Below are 24899 nucleotides of genomic sequence, written 5' to 3'. Positions count from 1 at the left end.
TAATGCTGATGAAAGGGCTTGGTACAAGTCCTCTCTGTATGTGGTGCCTTGAGGTGACAGACATGTGCCTGTATGCTAACATTGGGAGCCCATGCTAGGAAATTGCTTTCCCTTCTCCAGTTCTGTTTACCTACTCTGAAACCAATGTCAGGTCACAAGCACATTTGTTAATGCAAGGAAAAGCAGAGTGCATGGAAATATATTCTTACTTTTCAGACTCTGGTAGCCACATCTTTTGAAGTAGCTTTAAACTTCAGGCCAGTCCTATTAAAAGAGTACCATCTTGGTCTATTAAATTAATAAATCTATACTTAACATTATTGCTTAGTCATAAATATATATGTTTTGATTTTAAGCACATAAAGTATAATACACCATGGCAGGAATGACTTACTATTCATCATCATCATCAGAGGGAAAGGCAGAGCAGGGTGTGATGCCAGGCTTTAGTTTTCTCTTCTACCTGAACCTGCACTGCAGCGTGTAGAGCCAGAATTTGTGGCAAGCTTTTCTAAACTTCTGAGCAGTAAATATGCTAACAGCATCTCACTGGAGAGGGCTGAGAACAGGGGCAAAACATGACCCCAGAGTAAATACAGCACAGCATCACAGCTGGTAGTCAAGAGAGGGTATTCACAGCCTTACCTGTGCTTATTAACAACACCAGAAAACTTCAAGGGTGCTTTTAGAAGGCTTGGTACACCCTAGGCTGCAAAGCTGGTGCTTCTTTGGATGTGCTCAGCTCCCACTTCCATGAAGACATGCTGGCTTTACAATCCAGCTTCTTGTGAGGGTGGCCAAGCCACCTGGGTGTGAGCAAAAGCAGACTTTGCCTCATTGGATAAGATGTATAGCCTCTGTAGCACAAGAACACAACAAAGATTTCTGAAAAGCCTTTGTTATGCTGCTCCATCCTCATGGCAACGTGACTGGAGCCACACCTAGGCAGAGTCTTTCCTTACAATCCATTATGTGCTCCAGGCAAGTTACCAGTGTCAGAGCTACCTTGCATTTGTGACAGCTTTGAGGAATTCTGCAGCACTCAGACTAGTAATGAGGGGAATTGGGAAGAGAAAAATGATAAATCTGAGAAATAGATCCCCAGTTAATATTTGTTCTAGGCTTGTGGAACCATAATACACACTACAGAAAGCACTGAAGTTTAGACATCACAGAGCTGACCTCCCCAGTAAATTATATATAATATTTGATGGCCTAAAGGGCAATAATCTAAGCTTACAGATCTATATAATTATGAATGATTTCTTACAGGGTTTTGATTAAGCATTCATATCTGTCATCAGCACATATGATGAACCAAATCACATTATACCAAAGCATTCCTGCATGTGAATGGTTTTTGCCTTCAATGTAGCCAAGCCTGAACCCGAGCTCTGATTTTTCTCTGTGGTAGTGCAGTTTTAGATTTGAATCTGGCAAAGATTTCTTCAAGTGAGAAACCATCTTAAAATCAATGGGGTTACTTAACTCAGTAGAGAAGAATGATTAATTTGCTGAAACACTATGGATGGCAGGACTGTGGTACACATTCTGTGAATTCCCCATCTTTCCTGTTTCCCATTCACAGGTTCAATGTCAAGTGGAAGAATTACGAGAACCTAAAGGAAAATAAGGCCAACCCTCCAGTATGAACCCTTGCTGGTATAAGTAAACTAATTAGGGATAACTGACATTTCTTTGGCAGACAAAGCCCAAGGGTACAGAATTTCAAAGTCCTTTTGTTGGTCTGGCTTATTTCACTCAACAGAACTGGAAAACTTTAATAGCAAATGCACTTTTCCTTCAGTAAAAGATGGGTCTACACAAAGACTGTTTTAGCTGTGCTGGCAAATCTCTTAAGCAGAGACTGATCTCAACAGAACTGTAGATGAAGGCCAAAGTTCAGATTCATAAACCAGAAACCACTGGGTACCAGCTGAGACCTAGTAGCTGCCTCTGAGCATGCTTTTGACGTGAGACAATAGTTTTAACATCTTTTGCTGTAGCCTCAATTTGCTTGTATTTCTGTGAGCTAAGTAGATGTTCACAGGTAACCTACTTGCCTTGTAACTTACTGAACTAAAGTTAAGTGACCCAAGCACCTGTGGAGCAGTCAGGGGAAGGGAATACTGATCATCCCTCTTCTCAAACCTGACACAAAACCAAAAAACCTCAACACTAGCATGTACTGACACTGACTGAAGTACATGGTCCATTTTCCATCACTCCAGTTTTCATCATTCATTAAATCTTCAGACCAAGAGGGTTTCATTTTTTATTATTTGGGAGTTTTAAGCCAAAGCTCTTGTGGCCTACATTTTGGTCTGATTTGTTCTGCCAGATCTGATTGTAACTCTCAAACAACAGAGAGCAAGTCTTCCCCAATGTTTATACCTTACCAAGCAGACTGTAGACAATCAATAACGCAGAGATCATCTCAATAAAAGTTGGTATACATTTCACTAAGTCATTTAAGTGTGTGTGTAAGTAACTGCATGAACAGCCTCCAAGTGGAGCACTGTGAAACTCCATAGTAACATTAATGACATCAGGGAAAAGAGTGAGCCTTTGGAAAAATAGAAAGCTGGAGAAGTCATGGCTTTCAGCCACACTTGATCTCTCAACATTCAGCATAAAACATACTGCTCATTCCCCCAGCTGGTAAAGAACTGAATACAGGTGACAAGGGTGATGCCCTCCTCCACACTGATGCCATTTTTAAACACGCCGTTGCTTGGGCTCTTCACCTGTGGTAACTCTTGGAAAAATCCTGGGCAAGGCCTTGGCTGGCTGCTCTTAGAAGCAGTGATTAGACAGCCAGTAACAATGGTCAAAGAAAACACAGTATGTGATGGAAACAAATTCCTATTCCAGAGAATCATTCTGTGCAGAAAGCCTTTTCATACAACAGCACCAATTATTTCAGAGTTCAGAGCCACAGCTCCTTAACTTTACTGGAAAAAAAAAATCTTTAATTCTGTCCTGGCTCTTGTCAACTTCACATCTGTAGCACAAGCACCTTCTGCCCTTTGTGGTGCAGGTATCACCCCACAGCTGTATGCAAGCCCTGATTGGGTGCAGATGTGAAAAGCAATTGAGAGGATGTGGATCCACAGGTTGAAGTAGGGCCCAAGCTCCCTGGCAGCCCGAGGCTGTTTGCTCTTCTGTGGACACCGAGGAAGAAGGATGTGCATAACCCAGTCTTCCCTGCTCAGCCTGAGCTGCAGGAGTGCTTGGGAGGCCCTTGGGTGCATGGTTTGCAGGGAAGATGAGTGCCCTACATCAGCACTGCAACACACAGGATTGAAGTGTCACTGCTGTGGACTTGGGGTGACAAACCCAGTGTTCACAGCATGGCTGCCTGGAAGGGCCAGAGTCTGCACAACGGGCTGTGCTCCAGCCAGCTCAGGAAAGGAAAGAATAACCCAGCCAGGAAAACACTCTGAAAAATTCTTCAGACATTTTAAACAGTGCTTATTATTTTTAATATCTGCATTTCAGATTTTCCTGGGGTTACTGTTATTGTTATTCCTATCCTTTAACAAGTAGAAAGAGACATGGAAGAGCTAAGATATTTCCTGATCTATTTTGTTTGCCTTTAGATAAATAAACCTGCAAATGTTTCAAAAGATGCTCTGAGTTTTGTTTCCAATACACGACCCACGTCATTTCCTCTCAGAAATATGTTTGTGGGAATGCTCAATCAGTTCTCGTGTTGACATCTATAATAGACAACTCCTGATTTCAAATTAAAGCAGTCAGCCAGTACCTCTGCACATGACTGGGCCTCATTGGCTCCTGGGGGATACTTCTTTCACTGCTCTAAATTCATACACTTTTCTTCTGCAGGTTGTGATAGCTTTCCTACACTACTTTTGCCCCTTACAGACATTGTTTTGCCCTGATGTAGAACTTTGTCAGTAAAAATTCCAGAGTACAGACAGAGCTGTATTGGCAAAAGAGCTTTTCTGGTGGCTCTTTTTGCCTCAGAACAAACAAGTAGCCATAGCACAAGTGAGTCCTTGGGACCGATTTCACTCTAATGGAGCAAGTACAACAGCAGCAGCAAACCCAAACAGCTATTTTAACCACCTGCCATCTGGATGCAAAGATTCAATTCCAGCATTTTCTGCATAGCAACCATTTCCAAGTGGCTCTCCCAAGATCCACACAGATATCAGACAGTGCAATCCTCAGTCCAGCAACAAAGCTGATCTTGCTCACCAGAGCCATTGCCCTAAGATCATGGAACTCGAGGCAGCAGCACACCCTGCTGCTGAAACAGTCCCTTCATCTTGCCCTCTACTGATGTTAAAAAAGCACTTACCACCTTGAAACATAAGCACCAGAAAAGAGAGCCAGCATGCAGAATTTGAAGTGTGTAGCCTGCAGGTTGAAAGGCTATTGTTAAATTTCTGTTATTCCATGGCATGTCAAAGGAGGGGATGCAAGGTCATAACTTTTAGTTATGTCCATAACTTTTTAGCTACTGACAGTTTCACTGAAGAAACCAGGCTCTTTTGGTATGCTACCTGCTTTTGTTCCGTAGGATACCAGGTTTGTTATATATGGGGATCATTTTCATTATAAGAGAAGGATTCCTTCATGGAGGAAAAAAACAAACCCAAAACCCTCACTTCAAATTTAAAGTTCCTGAGTGTTTTGGGGGCTTTGTAAAGCCTTTTATAAAACAAAAGCAGGGGAGGAAAAGTCTCTAGTGCTCATGAGACATGAAGGTAACCTTCAAAATGTGAGTCAAATACAACCTATGCAGTAATGCCTATTCAAGTTGCAAAGAGCTCGAAGCAACAACATATTAACTGTCCAGTTCTGCTTCTATAATAATTATCCACACCAGCTATTTCAGTGCTCAGCAAAGACTGGTAAAAGGAACACACTCTTTACTCCAGGGATCTGTAAAATATAGTGCTGTCAACCTCAAATACTGAAAACTCCCCCACATCAATTCCCCTTCCCCAAAAGACAAAGGAGCAGGTAAAAGAGTTGAAATTAAATACTTGTGGGTACTGTTTTATGCCTTTATAATTTCAGATCTCATGTGTACACTGAGGCCAAAGTTTGAGTCTTTTATCCACATTCAGAAATGTAAGAAAAAAAATATTAAAGTCATCATGTAGCCATTTGGCTTTTAAGGGCAGAGAGAAATACATCATTCTTAAGCTTACATTTAACTCATGAGAGAGCTGACAAGGTCAGCAGCCACATGTGACAAGTATCTCTTTTCTGGTGCTGAAGACAGAAGATTCTGACAGATCAGCATCACATCAGCATATACTAAACTGTTCCTGAAAGGTTAAATCCTGCTGAAGAAAGGTGAGCATGTTTTGATTGCACAAATGCTCCATTTATACATCACATTTATTCACTTTCTCTGGTGAAGACTCACCCCTTTAGCCTAGTCTGCTAAAGATGAAATCATTACTGTAAGTCATCACCTCCTCCTTCACATTGAAGGACCTCATTCTTGTCACTACATATTTATGTTGCTGAAAACCAATGACAATTGTGTGCTGTGTGAATAAATCCAAAGAGCAGTCTTGATAACCAGTATAGAAAGAAATGCAATCACCACAACACAAAAGAGAGCCACCCCACTAGTCCATAAGACAATGCAATGAAGCAGCCCATTTCTGAGCTTACTTCAGTAAGAAGTAAAAACCAAGTCTGTCAAAACACAGATTGTACCTCTCAGCCTTTCAGCCCAATGGAATGAATGCCAGAAATAAATAGCAAAAGCAGAAATGTCAGCAACCAGAGCCATATTACATGCCTGCTTTTAAGGGCAAGTTTTCATCCTGTGATGGGTGTGGGGAGATGAGAGGACAGGGGGGTTCCCATTGCTGAAGCACAACACGGTGCAAGCTTCCTTTGCTCTAAGCAAGCTCTAGATTTGTGTCCAGCACAACCCACTGAATTGCTCAGGTCATGGAATAGAATCCTACAAGTTTCCCACAATTCTCCCCCAAAGTGCCTTTTACCTTAGAGAGACTCTTGAATCCGCAAGCACAAGCAAGGGCAAGGCAGTCTTTTTGGTTCCTCTGCAAGATTTCGTCCAAATCAGAGCCTGTTTTAATTTCCTTCACAATAAAACAATATATGTATCTGTCCCTAGTTACTATGGAGTTTAGGGAAGGGAGAGGCAGCAGTACAAGTCTTCTTACAAGCAATGCGCTGAGCAATGTTCCTCACTGCCCTTCTGTGGCATCAGACATTCATTAAAAAAGACTTGGCTGTGCTCTCTTGGTTGTTAATAAAGCTGTGTGGAGCTGTGGAGTTCTGCTCCAGGCACAACCCTTACTGCAGTTCGTCTTTATTGAATTCAGTTTCATTGTAGTTCTATTTTCCTTGCACAAGGGCTTCTGCAATTCCAAAACCAAAACTTATGTAGCAGTTGTAGCATTGTGGGTCTCTTTTTCTCTCCTGAGTTATCCAAGTTCAACCTGGACAGACTTGAGAGACAACCTATCTGGCTGCAAATCACCGTGTATTCTCCACTGGAACAGATCCCAGTGGAAAAATTTTAGCTGGGATTCAACAGCCTGTTGCAATTTCCCCTTGATTTTATGGCCAAAAAGATGAAGGAACCAAGCTCTTCTATTTTTCCACAAAGACTTCTTAGCACTGGGACAATGCTCATCATTACAACAACAACAGCAGTGTAGTAAAGACCTTCGAAGCTTACAAAAGTCATTTTAGACTAACCAGTAGTGGAGAAGACTGGTGCAGAAAGCTGCCACCACTGGCTTCCCATCCCTGTCCTTACTGGCACTGTGTATTCCTTCTGCCAGACCCTTGCATAATGCCTTGAAGAGAAGGGAGCAAAAGGCCAGACTGGTCACCATCCTGCCAGAGCTTTCCTGCCCACCCTCTCCCACACCAATCTCGGAGCAACATGGGAGCTGTTGGCTTCTTGTCAGATCCCTCATACCAATGCTACACTCACAGCAAGAGCTGGCTTTTGCCTCAAGCACCAGCTCTAACTAAAAAGGAAAGTAAAGAGCACATTACCCTGCTGTTTCACAGAGACCCAAAGTTAGCACAACATATCATCTCAAGATGAAATGTTTGCAACCAGCAGATCCATCCATCTTCTCTGGGTGCAGTCATTTTTGCCAGTCTTACTTGTGTTGGTAAAAAGGGGCAGCAAAGAGTCTTTTATCTGAAAGCACGTTTCTCTGGAGATCAAAAGTATATTCTTTAGTTTTCAAATCTTCCCTCTTTATCCTCACAGTTCCCATATACGGGAAAAAAATGGCAAAATGTTAGTGAGAGTATATATAAATCACACCAACCCCTGATCCTCTTATCCAGTAACCATAACACATCATACATTGAAAGTCTTTCTCCGAGAGAGTAAAATAAATTACATTTTGCTTGCCAGCATACTGAACCTTATGTTGGTTATTGTAAATTACTGAAAGCACAAAGGTATAGTCTTTGTGTGCTCTTCTTGGAACATGGAATATGAACATCAAAGGCAGCAGTTATCAGAAACTGCTCTTGCTCTGCTTTTGACAATGGGCTGAGTTTCTCCAAGCCATTACCAAGCTAAAAGAAACAGAATTAGACCAACCATTAGAGAAAACAATTGTTACCAAAGATAATAAGTTACCTGTGCTATAAATATCACCATAACCAAATAGTTGACATTCAAATAATTAACTATGGGATAAAAGCTTAAATAGACTAACAAACAACAAAAAAAGATTTAAAAAATGATACGTTTTTACACTTTTTTTCAACATTTAAGTTTTTAAAATGTTATCACCTCTGCAGCTGATGAAAAGAACCATTACTATCACCAAAATTTCATTTTTAAACAGTAGAAGATCATCCTTTTGCATGTGAGAATATTGGCCAATGTGAAATCATCCCACCTTAATACAATTTCTTTTGCCAGTCTATTTTCAGAGTCAAGGTGAGCTTGGCTCTTACTCTGAAAAAGCACACAGCAAGACACAGAATTTTTGCCTAGGGATTCTAGAAAAAAACTGCACTTTTTTGCATTCTTCACCACAAATAACTTCAGAACTTGTCTCTTTCTTAATAAGAAAAATATTGGAAGCATCATCACCACATGCATTTGTCCCATTCTAACTCAGAAATCTATTTTAATTCTGAGGGTATCACAAAGCTGCTCACAGCTGTACCCCAGCTACAGTTCTAGGACTCAGAAATGATGTTATACAACTTAGGTAAGAAAGCAAACAGCCTGAAGTTACTTCATGAATTAACTTGTATGGATTGTTTTCTGTAAAAGAACAGAGGATGCCTGCAAGTTTTAATAGTGTTTCCTGAGAAGCTGCACTTTTACTTGCAGGTGTCAATCTTTTCCCAACAGATTACTTAGTCAGTGACAGCTGAGACTCTCCATCATGTTAAAACCTTACCTTCTTTCAAGCAACATATATGACTCATCAGCTCAATAATTACAACAAATAAGCCAAATTTCCCATCTGTCTCGCTCTAGGTAGAGCCCACTTAATATCAGTGCCTACAAATGCTGCTTTGAACATGCTGCAGAGGATGGAGGAACAAGGAGACGCAACCACTCTGACCTCTTGGTGCAGAGCAGGACTGGCCCCTGCTCTCCCTGTGCACTCAGCAGAGAGAGGCCAGATAGGAAAGTCAGTCAAATGGGAAAAGAATGTCTCTTCCCCTTGTCAAGAAGGCATTTTAATTATGTTTCTCGGTTTTAAAATGCACCAAGATGACTTCATTTTATAAACCCTATGGAGCCTGAGGCGCATATTTGTATTACAGTTGAGTGCTTTTATTGCATATTGTATTTTTAATTGTTCCTTAGAAGATCAAGCATTTTTCCACTGAGAAATCTAATACATTATTATTGTTTCTGATTCCACAATTATTTGGATCACTGTGGTGTATGTCAGCCACATGAGTTGTGTGTATCTTTCTTTTTCTTCCTCTCTCAAAGGATTCTGTTGTTTGTATTATGCAATCATTTTGTTAATACCAGGACAGATGGTCACAATGAAAACACACAGGGTACTCTCTCTGATAGATATGTGCCAATATCAACAGGAAAGAACAGAATTAAATTAATGAACTTCAGAGAGAAAGCACAAGCTTGTTCTTGAGCAGTGAACAGCATAATGCTTTAACGTACAGAGCAATAGCTAGTGACAGTCCATAGATATGCAGGTTGAGAGACTTGAATAATTCAAAACAGGGTCAGAAGTCCCCTGTAGAGGTCATATCACAGAGATCTGCAAATGCCCTGTTTGTCACAAATGGTAAAAGGTCAGGTGTGGAGAGGATGCAGGGTAAGAATCCAGTGCTTTGCTATTCCAGCCACCCAGAAGTTTTCCTAACATCAAAGTTAAATTGCCACCTTCCTGCAGCAATTGAAACCCACCATCTCTCATTCTGCCCACTGTTTTTTCACCTCATTTTCTAGCAGCCTTCTTCAGTCTGGAAAATTCTTCCTTTATCTGCCTGCTGCCACCTGTAAACCAGGACAAACCAAGCACCTGTGATTTAACCTCATGCTCCCCCAGCAGCACCATCAGTAGCATTCAATGACTTTGGCACTGAGCCATAACTCCTGGAGGAGCTCAGGGGCACACACAGCTAAACACTCACATCTCACCATGTGGTGTGAGCAGGGAAGATGCTTTCCTACCAAGTACAGAGGGAATCCAGATTTCATCTTGAAAACTTGCAGATTTGGCTGCTAAACTCACCAGACCCCAGTTGCTGAAAGGAAGTCTAAGACATCTGGAAAATTTCCATCCTCCTGATACTGCCTGTTCCCATGACGTCACTGCAAGCTCTCAACCAAGAGAGAGGCTTTTAGATGTCACTCAGTAACACCAGGAAATCCATCTCCCTCCACATAGAAACAGGTCGTGGCACAAAAGGTCACTAAAGAGCAAGGAGATTTAACAAGAGAACCCTCACAACCAGTGAATTTTTTTTTTTTAAAAAAAGATCAATAAAAAAAGTAAGCATTAAAATTCTAGTCTTACACTTCTTTTACAAGTAAAAATTATGATGTTAAATGGGGCACTGCTGACATGAGAAAGCTGGATGAAGTAAAAAGACAATTCTGCTTTCTTAAACATGTCTCTGACACCTGGTAAAATTTTGTCAGAGCTTGGTAAATCCAGAAGTCTCAAAATAATTAACTGGAGCAAAGTATGAGAAGAGAATTTGGCATCATTGCTAGAGAACCCTGCATTTCTTTAAACCAAGTGACAAAGACCAGATCCTTCTCAGGCCAATATTCCTTGTCTTTACAATCAAAATGCAGACTCATACACTGAGCAGACACTCTACCAAAGCTTACACCTCTATATTCTGTGAGCCTAAACCTCAAGATGAGACGTGCTATTTCCAATACCTCCGAAATCTCAATTTAGATGTCTCTGGTTTTAAGCCTAGTGCTTACATGCCCTTGCAAGAGCACTAGCATACAGTATTTGCTCATATGACTGCATTGCTCTCAGGCAGAAATGGTAAATATATAGTTAGGCCTGATGGAAGTAAATCAACATTGTGTAAGTTATCTGCTATGGGTCATTCAGGGAACTGTCTTTGCACTCAAACACAGGTCTTTGAAGTTTTTTCTTATACTCATTAGCAGTTAAAGTAAAAATACATTGATAAAGAGGAAACACTACCTCAATATCTGTATCAACTGCATCAAGATGTACACACTTTTTTGTGCAACTGTATTTCAAGAAAAAAATCTTCAGTTGTAAATGGCAAAAAGTAAGTTGGTTACAACTGAAGTAGTGGAATATGAAACAAGAACTCCTTTGCAAACATGGCTGTACTGCCCCACATACAAATTCAAGACCTAGAGTAAAAACTGGTTTTTGTCTCAGTCTAAAGTAAGACAAGGGAGTACATCTGTGTGCATTGAAGTGGATCACATAAACAAATGTCAGCTTTTCATGAACCTGACCTTCTACTGGAGAAATTTAACCACTGGCTTTTGCTATTCAGAAACAGAGTAGACTTTGGAGAAGAAGTGAAACCCAGAGACCAGCTTCTGGGGGTTGTTCAAAACCTTTCCTCTGAGAAAATGGGAAAAACAAAGTCTGTGTCCATCTCAGCAGACATCTTCCAGTACAGAATTATAGATAACACTGTAATAAACTGATACAGAGAAAGGTAAAGTCCTGAATTTGCATAGCACATTCTCAGAAGAGCTCAGGAAACTTCCCAACAGATCTGAAGTACTTGTGCTGTGCTGGTTTATTTCCAACCAGGAATATTTTTTCCCATATTGACATTTTAAAACAGATTTTTGATATTAATTTCCATGCCAGTACAAAGAAAATATCACAAACTAAAACTTAAAAAATAACCTTGAGAAAAATTTATTCTGATTCCTCATTTCAGTCCTTGTATTCCCTCAGTCACTTATTCTAGCTGTCATTCCATTGTTTGGTTCATTTTTCATTAAATATGGTTTTGACAAATGCACATTTTGTAGTGAAAACAGTTGCAAAAACAGAACACAGCCGTTTTCTTATTCATATTAGTTCTAAAGACTATTGAGTAAAACAGAAGAATGACATATCAGCTGAGTTTATTTTCTCCATCTGACTTGAAAGTTTTATCTTAGATTTCTTTGATGGAAGCACATGAAAAATTAAGACAACGGCTATGACTACGAGTGATACTTTCCCTAAATGGACCACTTCATCACAGCTGTTGAGCGCTGGCAGATTCCCACTCATTTCATTTGCACAAGCAACTCCAAACACTTCAATCATACACATGAAAACTGCCATATGGATTTACCACACACCTACGACACCACTACTGGCAGTAGAAGTGCAATTTCCTACTGATCACACAGTGTTTTCTCCCTCAAATCTATAAAGTGAAGCTTCCCATAAAAGTGCTTTCTAGCACAGGGTCTCATGTCCCTTCAGCAAGTTTTAAGTAGGGCAAAAGAAAATGTATTTCCCACGTAAATTAAAATTGTTCTTATGATTGCAATATTTGTGTCCCCAAGAGAAGAAGAACGTTTGAGGTGGGTGGATAAACAAATATTCTAATCACATTGTTTTGAATGCTGCAATTTGATTTCGACATCAGTTAAGTTTTTTCTTTTTAATTTCTTCTCTTAGCTCAGTGGGAACCGTAAAAAACCCAACAAAAACATGTCCTTGTAACTCACTGCTTTTCGATCTGTTATGATTTATTTGCATGTTTATTTTCCTTGTTATAATGATTGGCTTAATGTATTTTTCTTTTTTTATTCCTATTTTCACAGTGCGTTTCAGGGAACAGCTCCACTTGCTTTCTAGCTGCTGAGTGATTAACCTGGAGGGAGTCTATCTACAAACCCTGTGAGGCAACTGGGTTACATTCCCTCATGCTTCCAGCTCCACTGGCTGCGTTTTTACCATGCTACCAGGGTGGGTTCCAGCTGTGCAGCTCGGAACCCTGGTGGTGAGGAAGATGGTTTCAGGTTCATGTGCCTCTGTGTGTTGGCCCAAGGCCACACTGACAGAACACTGACCACAGGTCACGGCTGCTCTGGACGTGGATCGGGCCCCATGTCCTCCCTGTGAATCTGCCACTGTGTCATCTTCCTCCTGCCAGTGATGGACAGACAAGCTGGCTTTCCAGACCTGGAAGAGACCTGGATTGTGGGAAAGGTGAGAAGGCTACCTGTGTGCCGTGGCATGCCAGCTAGAGTTCATCTCCTCAGCTACTTGGTGAAAAGGCCTCAGGGATGCTGCAGCAAACCACCTGCTTTTCTGGCTTGCCAAGCTAGCAAAGCTAGCATCCTCACTGATTCCAGGGGGAATAAATGCAAAGGGATTTAGGAAAAAAAAAGCCAGGAAAATTTAAGAAAGGTCTCAAAGCAGTGTCAACATGCATCTATTCTGCACACTGCTCTTACATGAGCGAAGTGCTTAGGGGTTAATTTGTGAATGTTAAAGCCGTTAAAACAGAAGCTCTGGAATTAGCTTCCTATGTGATGTAGCTACTTTAAATAACATTCATTTTGAATGGGCACATTGTCACTTCCTGCAGTGATGTGTTAACAGCTTTTAGTGGCAGCAGAGGCAATCCCTGGAGTCCTTTAACTAACATGACCCTATTCATTTATTGGATTTATGGCTTAACCATGTGATTACTTTACAGTCTACAAAAAGCCATTACATTTTGCCATCTACACAACCCACAAGTATCTGATGTCTTCCTAGTGTTTCCCTCTATCAGTCAGTGATAGAAAAAACACAAGAGAACTTGAGTGGAGCCAGGTCCTGGATCTGAACTGGAGAGAAGGCAGCCAAGGGAGAGAAGTAAAGGAACATGGGGGGACTGTGTGACATGGGGGAACTGTGTGACACTACTGGTTGTATTTCTCTAGTCTGGTCACAGGTGCCTGCCTATCTGATCAGCAATATCTACACCTGAGAGCAGAGGAGAGCCCAAGGTGACTAAATCATCATGGTTATGAAGTTAGGTAACTGGTGAGAGATGGAGAGCCACACTAGTGCCCTGAGAGCAAAACAGCCTTCTCTTGGGCTCCAAAGGACATGCACCCATGATACCACCCTGCTCTGAGTCTCTCAGGAACAGCTTCAATTTAGTCTTTAAATGGGAACTACATGTTTTCAGACCAAATCTTTTAGATTTGCTACAGTGACTGGGAGCAACAGCAAGCAGAAGAGCAAGGTTTACAAGGTTTGGAAGTGAAGAAATCCTGAAAAAACTACTATGGGGAACATGGGAATGCCAATAAGAGCAGCAGACAAAGAACAGCAAGACCAAGACCACAGAAATGAACTGAGACAAAGGCACTCAAATCATTACAGGCAAATGCACAGTAGGTAAGTAATAAGTAATGTTAGGGTGACAGTTCACTCTGCATATTTATATTTGTCTTCACGTTTTATTCACAGAACTCTTTGAAATGCAGGAGTAAGTTTCTGGGAGGCTTAAAGGATTTAGCCATCAAGCTAAAATAAACAAAACACTCCTGTCTGCTGGAGGAGCAGTAGATAAGCCTAGTTACAAGAAATGCTTGAACTAGCTCTTACAAAAAGAAAAACAAACGAATAGAAACAAACAAAAAAACCCCACCAAAGCCAATAAAACAAAGAGCAATAACAAAAATCCCCCACCCAAATCCAAACATCCATCTGTGTCTTCCTTGTTAATTTTATATATGTGAGTATTGCTGCCACTCCACCTGTTCTGTGGGGCTTGGTGTTCCAACAGAAGAAAAGAAACACTTGAAAGATGGAAACACAAGAAAGAGTTGGGAGAAACAATTTAGAAGAGTATTTATGATTATTCAAGCTGTCCCTTGTAGTCACTTTCTTTGTGCTCTTGCTCCTGGGAACTTTTAGCTGCAGCTTTGAAACACACAGGAGTGCTCAACATCAAACAACCAGACCACATGGACACGTCCCAGATATTACCACATCACTATATTAAAAAAAGTCCAAAAAGTTTATTGCCCCTCCTCACTAAGACCATTATCTCTGCCCTCCATGTTTCCAAAAAAGGGTTGGTGGAAAAGATTACCAGTGCCGAAAATATTCTTCATCCAGAAAATACAGAAGAGAGCTTGAACTCAGACAATCCTTACTTGATATTTTTGCTTGTTGTGAGCTGGCAAGTAGCAGAAATTTTAGATAGTAAAAACCCACAAGAAATATTTGGAAATTAAACAATACAATGCATTCTTCACATGAGAAGGTTGAAGAATGGGGGGAGGGGGAAGATCCTATATAAGCAGAACCAAGAGAATCATTGCCTGCATGCAGGTAAAAGTCTCTCTTGTAATTCTGTGAGCAGATTATTTTCTACAATACTGTCCAGTCGCTAACAGAAGGAACACATCCATTTTTCAAAATGGTGTTTAGTAGTATGAAGAAAAAACATAATGGACAAGTCCCACATGACACTGATGGGAACTTTCCATTCTGAAGCCTGGAGGGGCTCCAAGCACACAGCATACAGCCAGATTTCATTTCCCCTGCCACATTTGAGCTGTGTGTAGTTCTCTCTTTTGTGTAAAAGAATAAAAAAATGTCCATCTGAAACACACTAATAGTTGAAGACATTGTCCCTGCAAAGTTTAAGGACACACAGAATGAAATCTGGATTCAAGCCTGTTTAACAGTGGCAAAATTATTCACTAAGAAATGTCCATTCCTCACCTGAGCGTTGCTATCTTGGTGCTGTGAACTGCAGTTATGTGTGGGCAGCCTTGCAGACCTTATGCAGCTGCTCTGCTTTCTTAACACGTTTGAAAGCTCCAGTTGGTAAAAGACCCTTGACATCTTTCACACATTCCTTTTTAGAGGCAGTGGAAGGACAATTTATTTTCAAGACACATAGTTATTCACCTTCCTCCTGGCCACTCTCCCAGAGGTCACCTAATAATTCCATTTCAGCACAATGCATTTTGCATGCTGGTATTATCTGATCGTTCTCCCTGTGTGTTTTAAAGACCTGTTTTCTGTGGTTACTGAAAATTGGCAAGTGTCACGTGAGTGACTGAAGAAAGCAAGCAGTGTACAAAGCCAAGGGAGAGTGACATGCAGACCAGTTGTGTACACTCTTTTAATGCACACCCTTGTAAATTGTTTATTAATCTCATCTCCATTAGGATCTGTTTCCAAAGCTCTAAAAGTAAAGAAATACAGTAAGTCTCCATTTCCCCAAGTAGAGCATAAGAATATGTGGTGTTTTCTCCTTCAAATGGAAATGTTTTCTACAAAACATTTTTCATTAAATAAAATGTTATTTAATGACATTTAGAGTTTAGTTAGGGTAGGTATGTGGGATCTCAAGTGAAGTCACAAAGATCCCAAATTTAAAAAAAAGGTCTTACTTGGGAATCTGAAAATGGATGTTTCAACAGCTCTACTTCACAGACAGTAAAAGTTTTGATCTTGTTCCAATGGGGAGTTTCAAAACCTTAGAGACTGTTGCAAGACAGAATTTCTTGTTCCTCAGCCAGCTCTTGTTAGCATAGTCATAATAATCATAAACAGAGATTTATGTAGTCTTTTATCCCCACGGAACTTAAAGCAGTTTGTGAGTGACTGTGATCATAAAAAGCACATGTGAAACAGTCACACTCATACTCCCCACTAAGAAAAAGAGGTTAGTCTGCACTGAAGTACGACAGCTGTTGAAGAAAGCACAGAGTTATGGTTCGAGAATAAGTGTGAGGTAAATACAGCAACTAATTGAACAGCAAAAGGGATTTAAGTAGGCATTATTATAATTATTATAACTGAATTTAGCTACAAGATGAAAGCAAAGAAGCAAACAGGTTTTACTGAGAGGATTTGTAAAATGTGCATCATATGCTGTCTCAAGTAAGATTCCTCCAATCTGCACTTGCCCCTGAAAGCCCAGTTTTAGTCACTAAGCTAAGTACCTTGTGTCTGCTTTCACCTGATGCAGCAAAACCTGAGTCAGACAGGTTTGTGCATAAGGTTCACCAGTCTCAGGAGAAGTTACTACATCACCACAGACAGCTTCTCCAAGACCACCAAACCAGAAGTGGAATGCCATGGGAAATCATCTGCATGTTACTGGATTGGGAAAAAAAAAAAAAAAAAAAAAGTAATGCCAATCTGTTATACACACAAAATCCGAAGCATGCTTATCACATCTATAAAGTTAAGCAGAGAAGATGAAACCATTTGACATGATTCCAAATAGGCCCAAAAGGCATTTCTCATTCACACAGCTTTAGAAGATCCACATGCCAATCTCATACCATTTGGGGCTTAAATTAATGAAATTCTCCTGTGAGACTATTACGCCTTAAAGGTTATTGTGTCAGAGAGCAAAGCAGAAAGCTCTGACAGGGAAGAAATTTCCAGGAATTTCCTGAAACAAGCTTAGCAGAGCACACAGCTGCTGAAGCAGAGTTTCTGCTGAGAGAAAAACAGTTACCTCTGTTAAAAGCAGAAACAAGAGACTTGTGCAGTTCTGCATAGGAGAAATACAGTACTCACCAAAGTGGCAAAGAGCTGCAAAGAACATTGACAGGAACTTTGCCATTGTCATGGCTGTGGGATGTCATTATTACTGCAGTGAATGCTTGTGCACTGAAGGCAGAGAGACAAAAAAAATAGCATAAAAGATTGCAGGATTGTTGAATGAGATGCTGTTCTTCTGAATCTGTTTGAATTTATCAGAAGTAAAACTCCTTTTTCTTTTAGAAAAATGATTGATAACTGGAATTTCCTCACATCTGGTTTAATTGCAATTATGAAGTCATATGTAAACTAACAAATAACAGCTACTAAAAAGACCAATCACACTGACATTTTAGCCTTTTTTTGTTACACATATTTGTTACAACCTTTTTTGCTATACCAGAATAAAGGGGATGAATCAGTTAGATTTGACCATCTCCTCAGTGTCCCCAACCAAAGTGGAATTTTTAAGAGATATAAAACTTATCAAATAGCGGAATAAGCTGGGGTCTTTACAGAGACAAAAAGCCACTCTTGCTCCCTAACTGAGGCTGTAAGGTATATCTTGGCAGGCCTGACCCCATAATGTGGGGCTGTTCTGCTGTGTCCCTTGCCATACAGAGTCTGGATACAAAGGTAAGTCAGTCTGTCATGCTTTCCTTACAGCCAATTTTGCTCAAATCTAACCAGCAAAGTGCGCTTGGACTCACTCTAAATCCCGTGCTAGAAGTCATTGCACATCTGAAATGGAGAAAAAAAGAAACAGTTTAAGCAAAACTGAATCTTGATAGCACTGGTAATCTGTGAATGTAAGCAGGTTCTGGAGAAGGGCTCCTAGGCAAAAGGGGAGCGCACAGTATAGCAAAGGGGCTTAAAAGTTCTTGATGCAACTCAGAGGAAAGGGGAAATGGAAAAGAGGCCCTGAACAAAATTTAAAATGTTTCTTTTTCCAATGAAAGGCCTCTCAGAGAAAGGAGTACAAATGCGTCTCTGCTCATAAAATGACCCTGTACCCTCTCTCACTGTGGTCTCTCCCATATGAGATTGGAATGATCCCAATGGCAATTGTGGAGGCTGCCTAGTGTTTCTCATGAGGCTCTTAAGAAGACTTTGCTAGTGAAATCCCCAAGGGAAAATGAATAAGGCTGGGTTTGGGCACACAGAAAAATTGAATTCTGAACAGGTACTTCTGTAGTGCACGACAAGGCCTCCTTGACTTTGATGAAGTTCTGTTCATTGTACACCCTGCAGCCTATACCAAACCCTTTCCGTACATTTTGCAAAGACTGGCTAGCAAAAAATGGCATTGTGTCACCAGGGAGCAGAAGACTGCTGGACTCCTACGCAAGCAAAATGATGGAGCTGGACTTAATGCTGCCAGGTTTAAGTTTGGACTTAACACTGATGATATCTTCCTCTTGTTTTGTGTTCTAAAGCACAATATCTTGTCTGCTCACAGCTGGGAAAAAGTTTCTCTTCTGTGTTCTTTCTGTAACTCCTGTGGCATTGCTTTCACACAGACTTGTCCACAAAAGGAGTGGGATTTCTCTGTCAGACAAGAAAGTAATGTCTTGTTGGTCCCATAGGCCAACATTTCCAATGTTCCATTTGCCCTCCGTGGACACACAGTAATACCAGCAAGCACACAGAATCCAATGGAATGTGGACTTGAGGCTTCACAGTTCTGGGGGCTTGACTTTTAAACTTGACAAAGTTAAGACAGCACTTAAAAGGACTGAACCCTGGACAATTTGTTCAAGTTTCATGAACACTTCAGCTTACATAAGTTAACTTCTACTGTATATTTGGCCCCCAGGAAAACACAATCCAGGCACTGTTAAAGCTCCATCCAAAGCACTTCCAATATAATTTCTTATTCTCTTTCAACTAATTGGTATTAAAGCTATATAGTAAATCTTGAGAACAGTAGAAACTTGTCCCTTTGCCTCAGGAATGGGCATCAAAACAAGCTCACTTCCTTTCCCTCATCTACAGACAAGTTGCACCCAATTTCAAATCTCTTCTGAGCCAGGAGGAAGCCTGAGCTTCAAGTGTAGAAAAAATAAAACAAGAACACACCTATTAAAGAAAGTCTTCAGAGGTGAACCTGTGTTGTGATTAAACTTTCATTTTAAGAATATGAAAGAGGAAAGCGCTACCAAATTCCAGACACCTGCAGGGGTTTGGAAGAGATTAGAACTGAATGACACTGTGAAACTAAAGGGCAGAAGCAGAGGATGAAAAATGTTGTACAAGACAAACAAACAGTACATTTATCAAGGTATAGAAGCATCCCATATGGCACAAAACTTTTAGTAAATGATGGTGACTCTGAATTGCTTGGCAGAAAACTAAAAGAGACATAAGGAAAATGGCATAAAGTCAAGCAACAAGAGAAGGTGTGAGATGAGATACCCAAGTTACAGATCCTGTGCTTGCTGTGTTACCCTCACCAGCCAAAGCTAGTACTGCTAAAGAATTCCAGGCACACAAGGGATGCCTCAAAATCTTTTAACATGGAAGCAAGGACTGGATGTCCACCAGTATTTGTTCCTTAATCTGAGCAGCTGGTAGATTTCTCTACCAGCACCCCATCTTTTCCATGTCTTCAAAATAGGAACAAATTTCTAGAGGTCAGTGAAAAGTTTCACATCTTCAGGAATACAGACCTTCACCTTTAGTTACACATGCAGCCCTGGGTCACTGAGGGCTGGCTCCAGGGCTCTACCTCTCTTGTGGCATAGACCCAGCTCCTGCTCCAGGCCCCTCAGGTGTGAGCCAGACTGGAAACCCAAAGGTAATTGGCCTTGAGACAAAAATGGGACATGAGGGCCTTCACCTACAAAGCATACACGGACTGCCACCGTGGTATTTCTGACTTTACAATTACTTGTTTCCATATCAGTTTTTCCATTTTTGCAGTTTAATGTGCGGTGAATGTGGGTTTGGCTTTTATTTCATTTGAGATTTTGCTCTTCTATCAAAAGAATAAGAGAGGCATTAAAAAGTAGTAGCACTCCCCCAGAGTAGTTTGGATTTCAGGACTGCCTTCAGACTTTTTTACATAGGCTCTACAGCGAAGCATTAAGCTTTGTTTGGACAAGATTCCTATCATTGCAACAACAAAGAACTTTGCACTAGACCCTAAGTGCTCTTCCCAAGAGCAAAGCACTTAGGAAATGTTAGCACCCAAGCAGCTTTCACCCTGATCATTCAGTTTTCTTTCTATTTTCCAATGTACCAGCACAGTGTGAATAGTACACGGGAATCTGCCTTCTTGCCAGTAGCTGAATGAATTATAACCACCCTCAACAAATAAAGCAGCCTAACTTTAGGTGCATAAACACAAACTTGCAGTGAAGTAATTGACTTGCAAGCTATACAGGATTAAACAATAAACAGAAGAGAATGCATGGAAATGACAGTGATTCTCTATAGGCTTAAAACGGATTTGGGCTGAGTTGGAAACAGTGATTCTCATGTGAAAATCTTACTTATTTTGTAAAAGTGTCCTTATTTTGACTTGCTATGTCCCAAGAACTTATCTTTATGATTTTTTTTTTTTTAACTAGAAAAAATTAAGTGGTAATTTTTTACAATGATGTGGAAGATTCAGATGCCTGTTCTATAACTGTACTCTCTTTGGCTGGATAAGTAGTTTTCCATCTCTGGATTTTTTTTCCCCCTGCTTACAAAAAGGCTTCTCTACAGTTGAATGTAATAAGTCAAATATAATATAAGACAACATAACATAAGGCAAATATAATAAATCTCCTGTGAGGCTACATATTTCAAAAAATTTTTAGGCTGCCTGTTTTAATAAAAGTATGTCAGAATTATGAACCTATTCCCCTAGAGGGGTAAGTCAGGTGTTACTGAACAAAATATACGTATATGCAGGGTTTCGTTACTGTTTTTCCACAGTAATGAGATTTAAAACAGATGAAAGTCTTAAACCTAAAATGAGGCAATTAACTCCAGGTGAATCACAGCTGATCTTTAGCTTAAAGGTTCAGGTGAGTCATTACTTTTCACAAATTTCCTGATTACTAATCTCCCCAACATAGGGACCAGCATCCTGGATCATTTATCAATAACAGCAGAAGCACAGGAGAAATACCACCCGCTTGTGTCTGAGCTGAGGAAAAAACTAAAGCTCCCTCCAAATCCACCCCCAACTCAATGCAGAATGGCTGGCGGTTCTTTAAAATATTATTGGATGTGATTTGAGTTCAGATGAAGGCAGGAGTGGGGAAAAAAAAAAATCAAAATATTAAATGGAAAACACTTTTCTTTACAGATTTATTCTATCTTGTGTGTGCATATGGCTTTTTCCCTGGCAGTCTTTTAATACAATCCTGTTCCTCACATTATCTGGTTGGAATTACGTTCAAAAGGCTTTGAACCACACAGTGTATATGAGTTAAAATTATTCAACCTTCTCTATTGTTGCTGCTTATACTATATATGAGTATCCTATGTCTGCTAAAAAGAATAAAATTTTCTTTTCTTTACACACAATAAGTTCTTTATCCAACCTAACATCTCCATGATTCAGGGGCAGGGCTTGGGTTGTCCAAACAATGACAAGCCCTAGATTTCATGTCACTTCAGCTGATACAGGCTGTATCATTGTGTCAGATCTGCAGCTTATTCATGTGAATTCCATGAATCTAAACCACTTTAGAAGCTTACAGTCTTGGTCTGGGTTACTTTTCCCTTCACATTATTACTACTGCATGGAAACATGACATGCTTAACTACCAGAGTAGTAGTACTGAATTATATCCTTTTCTGCTTAATATTGCATAGCAAGGGACCAGTCTTTCATTGCAGCATTAGCCACAGTACCACACAATGAGGATGTGCAAAGCTTAAAGGCACTGCTTGCTGGTGCTTTAACCCAACATGGCACTGAGGAGATGCAATACTCTTCAATTATCTTGTGCTAATAAACAATTTAACCAGAAAATGCTAAAGGAAAGTCTGTACCTGGCCTAGCCAAAAAAAGCAAAAGGAGCACCATGATCTAAGCAGTCATAAGAAATGTAAATAATACACATAGAAAAGCTCTGCCCTCTGGCTATGCTGCAGGATGACAGATTACCACTGAGTGCCTCTGTCAGAATCCTGACTCTCCTTAGTCAATGGGCAGAGATCAGCTGGGCAGGGTGATGCAGGCTTCATCACATCCTGGAGCCACTTGCTCTCTCCATTAACTGTATCTAGGACCTAGGAATTCATGCTTCAAGGTTCAGCACCTCCTTTAAGCCAACCGAGGGAGTTCTCCTTCCCCATACGCAGACACTGAAATGATCTTGTTCAAAGCCAGCTCAGAGGCAGCTTCACTGCAGCTCTGTTGATGCAGAGCTCTGTCCTGGCTGATTGACTTGGCATTATGCAGATCCCAAAGATATCCAAGAAACCAAAATATGAGATTTTCAACCCTTTCAATTCTTCTGCCCCAGAAGCATGTAGACAGAAATACTCAACTCTGCACAGAGCAGTACTGACAAACAGAACCATTATCAGCTATCCATGAGCACAGATCCCTTGCCCTGAGCACAAGGTGGGGATGCAGAGCCCTGTACAGCAAAGCACCCACAGCAGAGGGGTGCAGCACTGAGACCCCCATCTACTTCCCGACTAAAGGGAATTATAGATGAGGGTGCAGAGGGCACAGAGATTTTTATTAAACTTGATAAGACCCCTCTCTAAATATATTAAATCATGTCCTGTTCTTAGAGAAAGCGGCTTTGAATTTCTAAGCTGGCTGCTGGATATACTCCAGGGACTACTGTCACACACATATGTGCAGCAACTGATCCTCAGCACAGCATTTTTCTCTCTGGGAAGACTGACCAGTTTAAAGGCAGTCAAGATGCAGAGTCCAACATGGCAGTGTGGAAAGGAGCACTTGTCACCTCACAGGTGTCCTTCTGCAAGACATCTGATGGTACCCAGCAGTGTTCTCTGCATTAACACATTAGGATAATGGAGATGGAACACTGAGGAGGGGAAGAGAAAGCTACAGCTTGTGATCAAGTCTTTGTAAATCACTGCTTCACACTGAGAAAATAACTGCATGGATTATAACATGCCAATATTTTGTTGTAAGGGATCAGACTAGCATAATGTCAGAGCTCTACAGCAAAGACACAGTCCTGTTTCTCTGAAATGCCTGTGCTTTCTCTTCCCCCTTCTCACTTCCTTCTGATGCTCTTTCCAATGCATGCAAAAAAACAGAGAGGCATCCACAGAGAGCCTACTTATCTCAAAGCCTGACTGTCTTCTACCCAGGATGACATCGGAGCCCTACAGAAATCTCCGTGGCAGCTGTGGAGCAGAACATCTAAAAGCATCACAGGAGGTGAACTGAGGTTGTATAGACCTGGTTATAAGAAATGAAAGTATTCAGAAATCACTGATAGCATTCAAGAATTAAGTGCCGATATTTAAAAATAAAACTGTTGTCTAACTTTCATCACATTTCCTACTTGCAAACTTGCCACCCTCTTCAGAGAAGGTAAACAGCATTACTTCATTTTATTGGGGGGAAACTGAGAAACAAAGCAATAAAAAGATTTGTCCATTATAATCCAAAAGACCCACAACAGAGCTGGACGTCATTCTGAATCCACCTGACCCTTTGGACATGAGATCTAGACAGGGCACCCCAGCAATGCTCCTAGTCTCTGGGTGTTAGTGCTTGGCCAGTGAGTCCCAACTCTGTATCAGTGCCAGACCCACTGCACGCAGCAGCCACCCTGCAGGATTCCCACTGCCACCAGAGAGGGGTGGATGCAGTTCCTCAGGAGCTGCAGGGCAACCATGTGGGGAAGATCTCCAACACGACACACCCCAAGTAAGCAAATATTGTCAATAATACCCAATTAAAAGAGAAGAAAGTAAAAAAAAAAAAAAAAGTGGAATTTTTTTCCACTTATTGCCAGCCAAGTGCTGCTTTTACCCAGGTAAAAATATTACTGGAGTCTACAGGATGGTAGAAATATACTTTATTATTAGCAGTTGCTGAGAGCCAGCTGTGTAAACTTTCTCCCGATTCCTGATGGTGGGTTGAGCAACAGTTTGATTTACCACATTCAGATTTCCTTTTGGTTGATCACTCTATTACATATACACATGAGAGGACCCCACAGAAAAATTCTGGCCCAACTTCACTTTAAACTATTAATGTAATACTTTGACTCACACGTCTCTCACACTATGAATGTTTTGCTAATATGATATACTATTCAAGATGAGGATAAATCATAGCTGTAAAAAGAATTTGCTTTCCACTTCTAGAAGCACCCTTTGAGTACCCAGATAGAATACTGACCTATGACACAATGAAAGTCTAGTAAAAACTAATTTAATAAATGCAAATCTATTAATAAACCCAGCCAAAATATGGAATGAGGATGTTCACCTTCTCCTTAGTTTTTTAATTGTGCCAGGGATAGAACAGAGGATTAAGGCTATGATCATGTTTCTGCTGGTGTCTATACCAGTTCATTTCACAAATGGGACACTGGGACTTTAAACACTCATGGAATAATAATCATCAGCTGATCATTAGTGATTTAAATACAAAATTGAAGCAGTAGCAAACTGCTGAAAAGCTCAAGCCGCTATTCAAAGCTCAGTTTGTATCCATTCTGACCTGAACCAAAAAAGACAGCTGGTTCTGGGACCAATTCAAGATAGTTTGGCCTAAAATGGTGCTGGAAGCAGGAGCTGGCTTGTTAACAAAGCATTTTTTCCACAGAAAGAATAAATTGTAGAATTTTTTCCAAAACTTCTGCATGCATTGCTAGAATAGCTGAATTGCTTTAAACCATTTCTATTATTAACAAACTTTCATTGGTTTCAGAAAACAAGATAGTTTCTGAAATTTTTAACAGCCATATGTATATATGAAAGAGA

The sequence above is a fragment of the Corvus kubaryi genome, unplaced genomic scaffold (assembly GCF_017639235.1).
Source record: "Corvus kubaryi isolate FWS band 111438036 unplaced genomic scaffold, C.kubaryi_AGA036_p1.0 37397, whole genome shotgun sequence".
NCBI classification, from domain to species: domain Eukaryota; kingdom Metazoa; phylum Chordata; class Aves; order Passeriformes; family Corvidae; genus Corvus; species Corvus kubaryi.
The sequence above is the reverse complement of the archived record's forward strand: the minus strand, read 5'-3'. Positions refer to the sequence as shown.